General features: G+C 41.5%; 1 protein-coding gene across 8 annotated transcripts in view; it reads right to left on the bottom strand.

Annotated features, from left to right (window-relative positions):
* LOC143238544 (metabotropic glutamate receptor 3-like) overlaps window positions 1–11782 on the bottom strand; it is a 38571-nt gene extending 26789 nt beyond the window's left edge. For 2 of the 8 annotated variants that reach the window (XM_076478882.1, XM_076478878.1), the window contains exons 1-2: window positions 11692–11782; window positions 11462–11572 (exon numbers count right to left, since the gene is read on the bottom strand). The gene's annotated coding sequence lies outside the window, so the exon portion shown is untranslated. The other 6 variants (XM_076478884.1, XM_076478883.1, XM_076478879.1 and 3 more) reach the window with 3 other exon arrangements.
* Window positions 11783–16231: the final 4449 nt, after the last annotated feature.

The following is a 16231-nucleotide window of genomic DNA, read 5'->3' as shown; positions in this document are numbered from 1 at the left end:
ACTGCCGATATTTATAATATAATTTTCTTCGATTTTATTATTATCATCAGTAAGAAAGATTTCGCATTCAGTAACTCATAGGTAAAACTCAGAGCTTATAACGCTTAAATTATCACTTTGATCCCTGTGATAAGTAGCGCTTCATGCTTGATACAAATAGGAAGACAATGCGGACTTCTTCTAATGCCAATTAAAATAATTTTATTGAAACGATACATGATTGATTCTCTAACGACTCGCTAGGCAGTGACGGTGCTTAGTTCAAGTTGCTATAGGACATTATGAAGCTAAATTTACTGTTAAAGTAAGCCCTTTTTTAATATCTTATAATTTAAAAAAACTAAATCATATACTTTTATAATGGAACTACATTAAAATAAAATTATACTTTAAAATTACTTCAGCACGAGCGTCGTCATAGTTTGATTCACTAAAACATATACACCTTGTATTGCTCTAGTTTTTATCACATTCTCTCTTTATAACAATATTGCTGGCCAGGTGGTTAGGGCGCTCGCTTCATACAGTGAGGGGGGTGAGTTCAAATCTCCGTCACCCCCAAGTATGCTCGCCCTTTCAGTCGTTGGGGCGTTATAATGTGACGGTCAATCCCACCATTTATTGGTAAAAGAGTAGCCCAAGAGTTGGCGGTGGGTGGTGATGACTAGCTGCCTTCCCTCTAGTCTTACACTGCTAAATTAGGGACGGCTAGCACAGATAGCCCTCGAGTAGCTTTGTGCGAAATTCCAAAAACAACAAAAAACAACTTACCTGGTATGAAAGAAGTAAAATAACTGTTGTAAAATTCCGATAGTTGCAAAAACTTGTTACGTTTCACATTATAAGTTTGCAGTTGTTCATTAAATGTACATTTTTCAGCTTACATCAATTGTATTTTAAAATGTTTCTGTTTATTTTATAGGGTTGGTGGAGAGTGGAGTACCATTTTAGATGCTGGCTACTGAACCCAACTGTCATATTATAGTATACAAAGTCTAAATACCCACTACTCGAATTCTAACTATTTAACAAAAGTTTTAAGTTTGTTTAGAATTTCGCACAAAGCTACTCGAGGGCTATCGGTGCTAGCCGTCCCAAATTTAGCAGTGTAAGACTAGAGGGAAGGCAGCTAGTCATCACCACCCACCGCCAACTCTTGGGCTACTCTTTTACCAACGAAAAGTGGGATTGAACGTAACATTATAACGCCCCCACGGCTGGGAGGGCGAGTATATTTTGACGCGACTCGGCGCGAATCCGCGACCCTCAGATTACGAAGTGCACGCCTTAACGCGCTAGGCCATGCCAGGCCCCTTTAACAAAAGGAATGCCGTAATTAAAATAAAAGAAGTATACATCATACTGATATTGTGATACATTGAACGGTGAATTTAACTACCTCATTTATTACTTACCAATTAGTTAAAGAGTAAGAAATTAACAATAAAGTTCTGTAAAACAAACATCAGAAGCAAACTAAAAACTAACTTCACCAATGCAGAAATACCAACTATTTCAAATGACTGAGCGTAATGATTGTAGACAGAGCCTTTTATCATTTGCAGCTACTAGGCCTGACCAATGTCTCTAAGTTTATTATTATATTATTGTTATTATTATTATTATAACTATTATTATTTATTACTGCTACAAACTGCTCATTTATAAATGTGTTTTGTGTATTTAATAAATAAATTTGGCCAAGCGTGTTAAGGCGTGCGACTCGTAATCAGAAGGTCGCAGGTTCGCATCCCCGTCGCGCCAAACAGGCTCGCCCTTTCAGCCGTGGGGGCTTTATAATGTACGCTCAATCCCACTATTCGTTAGTAAAAGAGTAGCCCAAGAGTTGGCGGTGGGTGGTGATAACTAGCTGCCTTCCCTCTAGTCTTACACTGCTTAATTAGGGACAGCTAGCACAGATAGCCCAAGAGTAGCTTTGTGCGAAATTCAAAAAACAAACAAACAATAAATAAATTTTAAAAAATTCTTTTGGAATTCTTTTTCATATTCTGAATTCTTACTCATAAATGTCGTTATCTGCATCGTTTTTGTCTTCGCCTAAGCATTTTGTTGGCGAGATGCCGATTTTGTATTTCTGGAACAATCATTTATCCTGCCATGCGCTACAGAAAAATCGATGTGAAAAACTGTACAAAACGCATGATTGTCACTAGCATTTGATGTAATCATCAGATATTTTGCACTATACTCTTTCCTAAATTTTTGATTCACAGTTTCAGTCCTTTTAGATTTGCCAGAAACAAGACAATCTAGTGAACGAGACCTCTTTTTTACATCTTGTGAACGATCGCATTGGTGTTTCTATGTTGCTTAGAAAACGAGAAATACCCATCTACATGAGCGCTGATTGGTTGACAAGCACTGATGACGTAACTATGGATTTCCCCATGTACCCAGTATGTAGAAGCACCGCACTCAAACTATTGGTAGACGTCGGAGATACAAATATTTTTTATTATTTCAAGCTCAAACATGATTATCGCAAGTAGCCATTTGGACTGTATCTTTTATTTATAATCAAAATTTTTTTGTATCTCACTAGAAATTTTCTTTTCACCCCTTTCAAGCCATGGGGAACAATTTATCACTTTATTTTATAGGCCTATATCATATAATAATTTGAGAGTTGAAACAAGTCGTAATATTTGTCTGTATGAGCGTATAGTCGTAATGTATACACCAAAATCGTAATGGTTGGCATCTCTACCAATGGATAATGGGAATCATATTTGGTACACAGAAAGTCATTACGACTGTAGCTTCACATATTTCTGCACTGAGACTAAGTCGGTCAGAGAAGTTTCGCTCTCAGAACATTCTCCCTTATATATGATACTCTTAACAAGAAGGTAGGAATGGACAAAACTGACATCATTCTAACAAGAGTTAACGTTCACCAATTAATCATCTTATAGAAATTATTTTACAGAATATCATTTTTTTCCTAACAAACAATTTGGTGTGTGTGTGTGTGTGTGTGTTTATTTACACAACCGACAAATATACTGAATTTATGATTATTAACTGGCTGCTACAAAACACTTTCCTTACGATAGAATCATTTACATGTTATAGGAGTGATGGTCAAATCCTATTATTCGCTCAGACAAGAGTACCTCAAAAGTTAGCTGTGGGTGTTCTTGAATAATTGCCTTGCATCTGGAGTCTTATTTATCAATTCAAAACTATTAACGCCCATGTGAATAAAAGAATAATTGAGAGAAACAACTGTACCAGTTCCAAGTATACAGAATATAATATTAATGTCTTTGAAAGACCTGTATTCACTCCACAAGAGGTCTCTATAACAAAAATATTGTGACACATACATATCTGCTTCAAATAATGATTGAAGTTTGAGAGTAGTAGATAGAATGTAAAAAATGATACATAAAAATAGCAAACTCGGTAAATCAGAACTTCATCTTCTGTGCATCATAAAATTAGAACGAATCAGACTAAGTTAATAGCTGGGGACAATACATCATACGTACTTTTCACATATAAATAAGTGTCCTTCACGGATCTAAAATCTGAGAAATCAAATACGTCAAAGAACTAACGCATTAAATTATTTTGTTCAGACAACCAACGTAATTCTTCTACTCTTCTCCTCTGAAATTAACGAAAAAGAAACTCCTTAAACGAACTGAGAGAATAACCACTTGGACCAGAAAACAGCATAGATAATTATTTACACTAATCAGACAAAACTTTATCTTACTGATGGCTACTTTAGTAGTCAAAACAGACTACTGTCATATATTCGTAAAATCGGTATTTATAGGAATAAATCTCTTTGTGGTCATAACGTGTAAATAAATCTTATCTTATGTAAGGTAACTGAACAAAACAATTCATGATCACCAATGATTCCTAGCTATGCCAATAAATTAAATCATGGTTAATCTACAGTCATGTGAAAAAATTGGGACACCCTATGAAAGCCTGTGTATTTTTTATAACATTTTTGGATATATAGATATTTAATCTCAATTTTAACAATACTGAGAGATTATAGGAATATAACTAAGCAAATAAAACTGAAAAAAGACTTTTCAAGATCTTCTGTAAGTGTAATGCTAAAAAAATACATATTCTAACTGAGGAAATAGTTAGGATACCCTACCCCCTAATAGTTAGTGTTACCCCCTTTGGCTGAAATAACTGCAGTAAGACGCTTCTTGAAGCCATCTACCAGTCTCTGACATTAGTCTGAAAAACGTTTGCCCCACTCCTCAATGCAGAATTCTTTCAGCTGCGAGATGTTTGAGGGGTTTCTTGCATGTACAGCCCATTTCAAGTCACCCCACAGCATCTCAATGGGATTAAGACCTGTGCTTTGACTCGACCATTCCAGGACTCTTCATTTCTTAGTTTTCAGCCAGTCTTTGGTAAATTTACTGGTATGTTTTGGCTCATTGTCGTGTTGCATGATCCAGTTCCGCTTCAAGTTTAATTTTCGTAGAGATTGACTCACAAGTTCCTCAAGTACCCTCTTATACACAGTACAATTCATGATGGATTCTATGATTGTGAGCTGTCCAGATCCTGCTGCAGCAAAGCAGCCCCAAACCATAGCACTTCCACCTCCATGCTTCACAGTTGGTATGAGATTCTCTTCCTAGAATGCTGTATTTGGTTTATGCCAAACATGTCCTCTGTTCTGGTGTCCAAATAATTCAATTTTGGACTCATCTGTCCAAAAAACATTATTCTAGAAGTTCTGGTCTTTGCTTTGTCTACATTCTATCTGGCAACTTCAGTCTGGCCTTGATGTTTCTCTAAGAGAGCAAAGGTTTCCTCCTTGCACACCTCCCATGCAAGTTACACTTGTGCAGTCTTTCTGATAGTAGAGGCATGCACTTTCACATCAACAGTAGCCAGAGCCTGCTGTAGATCCCGTGATGACATTTTAGGGTGTTTGGAGACCTCTTTTAGCATCTTGTGGTCTGCTCTCGGGGTGAACTTCATTGGACGACAAGACCTGGTCATGTTGGCAGTTGTTGCGAAAGCCCTCCACTTGTTGACTATTTTCCGGACAGTGGAATAGCTGATTTCAAAATCTTTTTAAATCCCTTACCAGACTCATAAGCTGCTACAATTTTCTTTCTGAAGGCGTCAGACAGCTCTTTTGCTCTCATTTTGAATTTATTTACAACAAACAAAACAGGACAAAAAGGCAAGACATGAAATATAAACAAGCGAAAAACATGAATATATACAAACGAAAAAACAGTAAATAAAAACAAACATTAATATAAAAAACATTAAATAGATACAAACATGAATATTTACAAAAAACGAAATACATACAAACACTAATATGTACAAAAACACATGAAGCGAGAGTGAAAGCAGGGCGCCTCAGAAGCCGACCTTCACCCGAGCCCCCACCAATGCACAAAGGGGCAAGACGTCCAGCTGCCAGAAGTGGTAAAACGTCCCGGAACCCAAGCGCTGATAGTCCGCCTCAAGGTGGAGCAACAGCCGATATTTGGTCCTTCCCAGTAATGAAAAGTACGACACCGGCCCCTGCTCGAAAACCAATTTGTTTCGAGCAAGCCAAATGACGTACTTAAAGATAGTAAGCGTATACTGAAAGCACAAGGCCAGGTGGCTGGGAACAAGGACTGGGACATGGTACAGGATGGTCTCCGTCGAGAGCGATGGGACCCAGAAAAAGCCCGCAACCCTTTCCCAGATCTCTGCCGACGTCAGACAGAGAACCAACCTGTGCAAGACAGACTCCACCTGGGTGTGACACACGAGACACAACTCAGTTGTACATGAGTTCCACAGGTAGGTATGCTCCCTCACTGGCAGAATGTTATGCACCACACATCAGTTGAAAGCCTGGAGGTAGCAATCAACATGGTGCAGTGCAACGCAACCCCAAACAACGTCCCACAGCACAGCAGGGTGGTATTGCTCGATACTGTGCGTACATGCAGGGAGCAGCAGCCAGTTGAGAGAACGGGAGTCCGTCGGTACATTAGCAGACACAATACGACACCGCCGGATCGCCGCAGCAGCGTCAACATACCAAGTAGGAGGGTCAAAACACATAGGTGTCTGCAGGCTCAAAGGAACACCAAAGAGCCTGTGCCTCGTGCCAACCAAGAATCTCGCGAGGTGGCAACAAGGGTGACCCTCCAAAGGAAAAGGTGGTAGACAGGAAAAGGGAAAGACACTGTGTACAGACACGTGGGATGCCTAGACCACCCCTGCGAGGCGGTAGCGTGAGGCTGATCCGAGACATGGCCTCAGGCTTGTCACCCCACAGGAAGGCATAGACACGGCACTCAATGGACCGTGCAGTGCAGTCATCCAGAGGAAGGGCAGCCCCCAGGCACCAGACCAAGGGGAGGATTCTACTCCTCACCACCTCATCCTATCAAACAGGGCAGAAGCGGTAATCGTGGACCGCCGAACCAACACGCTGAACCACCCCCAGGGCCCGCGAGAAAACGAACCCCAAAGCAAGTGATTGGGGAGAGGGTCCAATCCAGACCAAATGGGGAGTCGGCGGACGAGGCCCATTTGCCAAATCCCAGCGCACGAGACTTGGATATATTCAGCTGGGCGGTACTGGCCCGAGAGTAACGATGGACGACAGCCAGTGCTGAACCTAATAATGTGAGATTCTCGAGGAACAGGTTCACATCGTCCGCGTGCATGACGTATGTCGCGCACGAACCCCCCCATTATCTGGAGGCCACGCACCGAGACCGAGCAGTACAGATGAGAGAGCAGGCACTTGTTAACCAACACATAAAGCATTGGGGACAGCAGGCAGCCCTGACAAACCCTGACCAAGAGCCTGCTTGAAGCAGCTGCATACAAGGCTTGCATGTACCAGACAAAAACTGGAGGGAGGCCACACCTCTCCAGAACGTACCACAGAAATCCATGATGAACATGATCAAAAGCTTTGCTCTGAGTGAGGGACACAAAGACTGCCGGGACATCCCAATCCATGATGTAATTGAACAGGTCCCTGAGAAGCACCATATTTCATTGGATACTTCTGCCCCGCACGCTGCATGTGTGAGTGCAGTGGACCAAGGAAGGCATAACTGCACTCAAACAGGCACACAGGACCTTAGAAACAATCTTTGCACCCATATTCAGGAGAGAAACGGGCTGCCACGAGGAAAGATCTTCTGACTGGCTGGGATGCTTACAGATAAGTGTGGTCAGCCCATCCAGTGTTCCTGGTGGCAGAGACCCCGCCTCTTAAACAGCCTGACGAAAGAGGGTCCAACAACATGCCACACATGGTTGTAAAATTCCACCAGCAGCCCATCTGGCCCAGGGTACTTACCAAGTGGCATGGACCGTATGGCTGACCAACACTCATCCAAGCTGGTGGGTTTCACCAGCAGGTCGTGAAAGGAAGGGTCGAGGGAGGGCAAAAATCGAGTAATGTCATCCCACAACCCCTCGTCCACGGGTGAAGCCGAAAATAAACGGCGGTAGTAGCCGAGGCAGAATGTTGGAGATGTCAGATGACAGTTGACCATTCTCCAACACCAGAATGAAGATGTTTCTGGTCTTACCCATCTCCCGTGCCTTGCACAGCAGAACTCTAGTGGAGTTCTGAGATCGAGTGACTCGATCAGACTAGAGACGCTCGCTGCACAAAACAGTTTGGAATAATCCAAATTGATATCCCGATGGAGTGTCTCAATGTTCGAGAGGACCCAGCAATCCATCAGTCCACCACGAAGCAAGGCAGCCAAGGTGTCCTGTTTGCCTCGCAATGCCAGGCGGCGGGCCCGCGAAAGCCGCAGCAAGAAGGCACAGGCTTCCTTGAAACCCACCCACCAAGACCCAGTGACAGACTCGACAGAACAGAGCTCCCAAACAAAAGCAAGTAAAGCGTCTCCAACCTCATCCTCTGCAAGGAGGGATACATTGAGCCTCCACACACTGGGACCCCAATAAACAGGAACAAAATCCTGGAATGTGGTGATAAAGCCTGATGGTCAGACACGTAAAACGAGACATCCCCAACACAATGAACAGCAGCCCCACCGAGGCTCTGCCGAAAGCCAGGTGTCACATAGAACCTGTTAAGGCAACAAGGAATGCCCTGATCAGTCCAGCTAGCCACGAAAGCAGACCCATGCAGTGCACACCAGACATCGGAAAAGCTGAAATCCTATGGCACTGCACACAGAGATCATGTACACTGATCACCAGAAATAGGTTCACCCCAATCTTGTCGAGGTGAGGATTCAAAATGCAGTTGAAGTCACCACAAAGGACGATATCGGCCTGTGTAAACATGAACCTGTCCAAGCCCGAGAAGAAGGCATCCTGCTTCCCAGTCCAGGCAAGCACATAGATATTGACGAGCCGAATCTTACAACCCCCAGCAACAACATCAACGTATACTACCTACCCCTCAGCATCATAATGTGATGCGAAGATGGTCCCATTAAAATGCGGGTGGAAGAGGATCCCCACCCCACGCGAACGTGTAGTGCCAAACGACCAGAAAGCACGGACAAGGTAACAGGAGGAAGAGGAAAATGGTTCCTCCAAGAGGCAAAATGAGTCTCCTGCAAAGCAAAAATATGGCATCAACTGCAAAGCGGTTGAACAAGGAGAATGCGTAGAATTACTTAGCAATGCTATGTATCCCTTGGATGTTTAAAGTAAGGCAGGAAAAACCCATCAACCAATCAGAGGGGAGAAATCAGTGATGCTGCTGCTTTGACCAAGTTGACGGGGACAGGGGGCGTGCGGCCTCTTGAGGCTACCCAACCCCAACCCCTTTTCGCAGTAGCAGCCACCCACATCCGACCACCGCCACTGCACATGAGGGATATCTGGACCGAAGTCTGGTAACAAAACGGGGCTGCAAGGCCCCTGCACCTCCCCACTGTCCTCACTCAGTCCAGAGATACAGGAAAAAGTGGAGAAGTCCAGGAAACTAGCAAACGAGCTGGGTGACAGCAGCTCGTCCAGTGTTGGGGTCTGCACCTCGGGGAGGGGAAGAACAACCACCAACCCCAGAGCTAGTGCCAAGGGTCCCTCAGAAACCCCAGCCTCAGCTGCGCTAGCAGGGGAAGCCAGGGACTCCTCAGAGCCTCCAACAACCCCACTGACCCAACCTGAACAGGGGGCAGGGCCCTCCTCAGAGGGATCCTCCCTAACACTGACAGGGGTTGCAGGATCGTGGGTGCCCACACAGCTTCCAATCCCCACACCACCTGACAGGGAAGCCTGAGCCTCCAGGGAGACAGGGGATGGCTCAGGGCCACCTGGGCTAGCTAGAACCCCCACAGGTGCCCTGTCCAAACCAATGGATGGGCTGAAGCCTCCTCAGAGGCCCCCTCCACCCGAACGGCACCCAAAGCACCACACACCTCCCTATAGGATGCAGCCTCCACGATCCAGGCGGGCGAGACGCAGTCCTCCTCAGGGGACTGTGACACACCCTCCCCAAACATAGCAGCTGCCGGTACAGGCACCCCCTCAGGGACCCCACCCACAGCCGCAGTGGATGACTCAAGAGGAGGAGCAGCCACCCCCGCCCGCTTGAGCCGCGCAACCGTCGGCGGTCCCGCAGCCACTGAGGCATACATTGCCACACGCCTCGGGCAACGCGAGGGCGTGTGGCCACCACTACAAATACTACAAGTGACATTACACGACTCATCGACATGTCCATATACCAGACATATCCCGCACCGCGGGGTTTGGCATTCTGCCAACAGGTGGCCCTCCTGGTCGCAGCGGCGACACAGACGACGCATACCCGGGTAATTGCACATTACCAAGAACCCGTTCACGACAATAAAGTTCGGGACCGGCGTCCTCATGTTCATGCAGACACGCCTATTCCCTGTGCACACGTTCGGGCACGACTGCTGCGTCTCATACTATATTTTACGCACGGCCCGATACACCATCAACACGTCCTGGGGCATTTCGAAGGGGGCCGACTAGAGGGTGATCCACTTAATGTTTTGCCCAGCTGGCTGCACGTGCACATGCTGGTCCCTTAAGGGAAAGCTGCCTGGTCCAGTAGGCAACGGGCGTGTGAGGCCGACGCCAGCGTCGCCACATACCATCCGTTGCCAAAATGCTGGATGCATTCAGTTCGGCTACCCCGACAGCAGCGCTCACGGCGTTAATGACCGCCGAGGGTAGCGTGGCACCACGAAGCGGGCAGACTGCGGCCGAACAGAGTATGGCCGGATGGCCGTAGCCATACCGACCTACACCGCACTGAACACACACACACGAAACAGCGCGGACATGACACAACACATGGCTAAGATTTACAGTGAGCCGAACACAAAACTGTACACGGTCAAAGACAACACAAACACCCGTTCCATCTCTCCCAGTTCGTTACATCATAACTCACCTGTGTCAGTAATTTATACCCTGCGTCTATCTACCAATAAATTATATTGTGAATCATCTGCAATACGATTTTCATCCCGTTCCACATCTCCCAGTTCGTTACATCATAACTCATCTGGGTCAGTAATTTATACCCTGTGTCTTTCTACCAATAAATTATATTGTGAATCATCTGCAATACGATTTTCATCCCGTTCCACATCTCCCAGTTCGTTACATCATAACTCATCTGGGTCAGTAATTTATACCCTGTGTCTTTCTACCAATAAATTATATTGTGACTCATCTTTCCCAAAATATTATATCGTATTTCATCTGCACCAAAATTTACATTGTGATTATCTCTATCAAAAGTCGCAATTTGAATAACCTTTCCAAAAAGAAATCGTAAATCACCTGAATCAGTTATCGATGCTCATATATTAAAGATACGTCTGTGTCAACTACACAAACACAAAAACCTGTAATGTATTAAATAAATTAATTTTTTCATTAAAATATGTTCATACATTTGGTTTTAACTAAAAAATGTTTTTTTTCCAAGCGTTATTTATGTAATTTAAAAGATGTAATAAATGTGTCATGTGTGTATGAAATTAGAAAGGTTAACAAGCAGTACTTGTACGAAAATAAAAAATAATTTTTATTCAGTTACGCCTGAAAAAGGCTGCAGATTACTCATGAAATAAAACTAGTATGATATTCAAGTTTTTCTTCATAAGTATTTTGCCACGTTATAAATGTTTAAGTAATACATATTATAACAATGTTCTATTAAAAAACAAGATATCACACTACATTGATACCACATGTATTTTATTTACTTCATCCAACAGGTTTTAACAAGGTCGTAGCAAAGTTACTTTGTAAGTGTGAGGTAATTTACTATAATTATTCCATATTAAGATTACATTTCAACATGTTCTTTTCAAATACAACCAGTATCGTATGGGGCATTTGGGTTCATGGTTTTAATCCTCTTTAAATGTTTAAATCAAGGATTATTGCTATAAAAATATAAGTAATCGTAAAAAGTAAAACATTTCCTACTTACGTACTTGACGATGAAATAAGAACAGCCTCGTTGCCACGACTTTACCTTGTCACTTCTAATAGCAATACCCAAAACAAATATGTTTAGATTCTATCTCAGATCACCGTTAACCTGAAACGTAATCAATAACAGATTATGCAAATTTTTGAAGATAAGCTGCATTATGTTGAAAAAAACTATTCTGATTTTTATTAAATACAGAAACGATCTTTATGCACTTGAACTACTACCTCGTGCTTGCTTGGCGGTTTGTGATTATCATTGCGTTATATTTCTGGCAGAAAGCCAGATCACCTGCTCGTGAATTATAAAGTAACCAATCAGACAACAACATGCTACTGAGACAGATTATAATTTTGCTCACATTTTTACTCAAAACTCTCCACCGCAGGATACATCACTTTTTCCGGTATTTCACAAAAATATGAAGTTAATTTTTTGTCATAAAATCATCACGATCCAAGTCTTGAATCCAAAATGTCTATATTTATTCTTCTTCGGCTACTTTTTCTAGTTATTGCTATTCTACCTACATATTTTCACGTCCGATTTGAGTTGTTTATTGTCGTTGCATAATTGTTTATTTGTTTTTCAATTTCGCGCAAAACTACATGAGGACTATCTGCGCTAGGTATCTCTAATTTAGCAATGAAAAACTAAAGGGAAAGCAGTTAGTCATCATCACCCACAGGCAACTCTTGGGCTTCTCTTTTATCAAAGAATAGTAAGAACAACTGCCAAATTAAAATGCTCCTACAGTGGAAAGGGCAAGCATGTTTGATAGGACAGGAAATTCAAACTTCGCGATCCACAACTTGTGAGTAGAGCTCCCTAACTACATGGCCATGCATAATAGAATTCCTTTATTTTATGTGTTCAAACCTTTTCGTTTTCGAGTACTCCACCATTTTTTTTCCACGTTGACTGGCTTTTCATCCAGTTTTCTTATCATTCTACTACAATAATTATTAATTATGTTTAATCAAATCAAGTCTCATTGTCCTTCACTGCATCTGAATTCCACCTGAATAATTACTTTGTCAAAAATAATAAAAGCTGTCACCACGTTATTATGTTGTCTTTATGTGTTTTCTCAATGAGGCTATGAATTTGTTTGTTTTTTTAATTTCGCGCAAAGCTACACGAGAGTTATTTGAGCTAGCCGTCTCTATCTAGCAGTGTAAGACTAGAGGGAAGGCAGCTAGTCATCACACACCGCCCACCGCCAACTCTTGGGCTACTCTTTTATCAACGAATGGTGGGATTGACCGTAACTTTATAACGCCCCGCGGCTGAAAGAGCGAGCATGTTTGGTGCGACGGGGATTTGAACCCGCGACCCTCAGATTACAAGTCGAACGCCTTAACTCACCTGGCCATGCTGGGCCCGAGGTTTTGAGACTTTTTTCCTATCGCCTATAAACATTAGAGTGACGCAACAGGGTGGTAAAGATAGCCAATAAAAGCTCCTGCCATGAAGTTGTACTTTGAGGTGTTGTACAAAGCGGTTTTACAATAATAAGAACAGTACTTTAAATAATCAAAAAATAAGAAGAAAAAACTGAAATATAATGTCTTTGACAGGGCAAACCATTGTTATTAAACAATTTCAATCGTTTTTCTGAGTCATTTGATGTTTAAATGAGACGTGAAGTCTGAAAGGCAAATAACCAATAATTTAACCTGTGTTTATATAGCTAGTCTCATACAGTCTTTTCTCTTTTATATGAATCACAAAGATTAAAGTGCTCCAAGTTTTCATGAACTGTAGCTAATGTAGTATGTGAAACATCCGGAGTGGTTCCTTTCCCTTTAGTTTAAACAGGTGAACATTTCATGATTATCGAAAATGTAATTTTTTTTCACACTTATGAGCGTTTAGGCGTTTGCGTAAAATTTATCTCGTAGAAATCTCAGCTAACTTGCTTGTGTCCTGTTTACATATTGTAATAGATCATTAATTTTTGGTGAACTCACCCATGGAAGGGATCATTTACAAAATGTATTAGTGCCGTAATATGTCCTTACTAGGTGGTGAAACTTAAGTGACCAGTGCACTATGAGACATTTAACCCTATTGTGGTATCTTTTTACTGGTAAGTTCTCTCATTGTAGTTCAGGATTTGTCAGATGATCTTCCTCTGATAACGAATTGTTTCCTGGTCATAGATCTGACTAGCATCTTGCACTCGTCATATTTAACTTATTACAGTACCGACATAAATATCCACTTTTTACTTTCTTAAACTTGTGCTAAGTCGCTTCTTAAACTTAAGCCAGATATCAGCTCTAATTCTGCATAATAGTTACTGCTGTTCTTCCTGCTACTAAAATTAACACTCTTACAATTAAAGTAATATGTAGGGATTGTGCGTGGCCTAGCGTGCCCAGACTGTGAATAAAAAATACCGAGTTTGCTGCCCAATGACACAAAAATTCGCTTCATACTTTCAGACAATGATTGCAATATAAGAATGACAGTCAAATTCCTTTAAGATGTTTTATATATGGACCAGATTCTTTACAGTGGGTGATTTTGATTTGTTGGCGATTAATTTCAACAATAAACAGACAGTACACAGTCCAATTGTTTTAAAATAATATATTAAAACAAGTCAAATGCATATACAAATGTTCACACATGTATTCAGAGCTTTAAGTAATTGTCTCTTTTTCATCAAAGCTCACACAGGCTCAATTAGTTACTTTAAAACATAATTCAACAAGACGAGGTATTCCTTCTGCTCTGTTATTGCAATGCAGTCTCTGACAATTTCCTTTTAAACTCACAACTGTAACTATTCGTTACCACATTTGTATCCAAGAGTTTTAAGTAACTGTCTCCTTTTTGTCAAAGTCCACACAAGCTGGTTCAATTACTTTAGAACACAACTGACAAGTTATTTCTCTCTACTCTGTTATTACAATACAATCTGTGATAATTTCAATTAAAAATTGCCTCCAAATGCTCTTTATAGTTAAACTTACAATCACGCAGTCTAGATTTAACTATGTATATTGAACTATATTTTCGACGAGTATTTATACCCCTTCAGAGATCTAGAGCGTTCCACACACTACTGGATATAAAAACAACGAAAAAACAACTCGAAAGGCTCTAGTGACGTGAAGCAATAATCAGGGGTTTCTCTAGTGTGAGGTGATTGCAAATTGTGCAGCTGTAAAAATCAGGGGCGTAGATCCTGGGAGGATGGGGTATACGTCCCCTTCATTTTAGGTGGGGGTATGATGCATACAGTCATCCCCCCTACAGTTTGGTGTGTTAAATTGTTTTATTGCATCATAGGCCTATAAATAGTGTGTTTGTTCTTGTGATTCTCGTGTTCTTACCAATCGAATTACATAAGTAGGCCTAAATGTAGGCTTTTTCAGTTGCCATAATGTAAATCTTTGATATAGGCGTGCTTCTAAGCTTTTTAAGCTTTTCGATCTAAGCGATAGTTCGTAAGTATCAGTCAGTAAGCCTAAGTGTACATGCAAGTATCGTAGCAACAAGATTACTCTGTGACTGCATGTTTACAGCTATCAGGTTCACGTAATCAGAGATTACCAACTTGCAAATTGAACATACCACGTAAGTGGTTGCAAAAATCACCCCCACCCTTCCTCTCATCGGGTGTAAAAAATCTACGCTCCTGGTAAAAATATTTGTGCAGTTCCAAATTCACCTATATAAGTAAGTTCAAGTGGATAAATATAAAACGTATTTAAGATTGTAAATTAACTTAAAATATTAGAATTAATTGAACGTTATAATTTTAAGTGAATAACTATATAACTGTAAGTTCTTATTTCTGTATTTCTCTAGAAATGTATTATTAAAAAGATATATGTTATATTTATCTTATACAACATGTGATACAATTAAACATCATTATCTGAAAATCAACATAAAATAGCATATTTTTGTTTTACCAATTTTCAACTTGGCATGGCCAAGCGCGTAAGGCGCGCGACTCGTAATCCGACGGTCACGGGTTCGCGCCCGCGTCGCGCTAAACATGCTCGCCCTCCCAGCCGTGGGGGCGTTATAATGTGACGGTCAATCCCACTTTTCGTTGGTAAAAGAGTAGCCCAAGAGTTGGCGGTGGGTGGTGATGACTAGCTGCCTTCCCTCTAGTCTTACACTGCTAAATTAGGGACGGCTAGCACAGATAGCCCTCGAGTAGCTTTGTGCGAAATTCCAAAAAAAAATATTAATCGTGTACAACTGATATTTATTTAGATACGTCTCTACATTTCCTACAGATTCCGCATATAGATAACATATTCCTAGGTTTGTTTTTTGCAAGGATGAAGGTTGCATATTACAACCATCCCATAAAATCCAAAAGAGGAAGGCTAGAGTTGGTACAGTGAAGAGAGTGTATGTGTGTTTTCTTAGAGCAAAGCCACATCAGGTTATCTGCTGAGTCCACCGGGGGGAATCGAACTCCTGATTTTAGAGCTGTAAATCCGGAGACATACCGCTGTACTAGTACTGGGGCGCATATGAAGAGAGAGACAACAGAAGTTTGGGAGAATGTTAGGCTTAGCAATTGAATAACTCAAATTACTTTTAACATTCTTTTCGTATTTAACGTATTAAAAATGCTTTTTGGTTTTCGAAATGTATAAGTTGAATTTCATCAACTAGTTTTTAACTACTAATATATTAATAGCGTCTCTGTAGAAAGCAAGAATCTTCTCTTTCCCAGAGTAGTATAAAGAACTATTTTAACTTAATTCTAAGATCCTATGAGAGAAAACG

This window comes from Tachypleus tridentatus, chromosome 13, assembly GCF_004210375.1.
Source record: "Tachypleus tridentatus isolate NWPU-2018 chromosome 13, ASM421037v1, whole genome shotgun sequence".
NCBI lineage: Eukaryota > Metazoa > Arthropoda > Merostomata > Xiphosura > Limulidae > Tachypleus > Tachypleus tridentatus.
The sequence above is the reverse complement of the archived record's forward strand: the minus strand, read 5'-3'. Positions and strand labels throughout refer to the sequence as shown.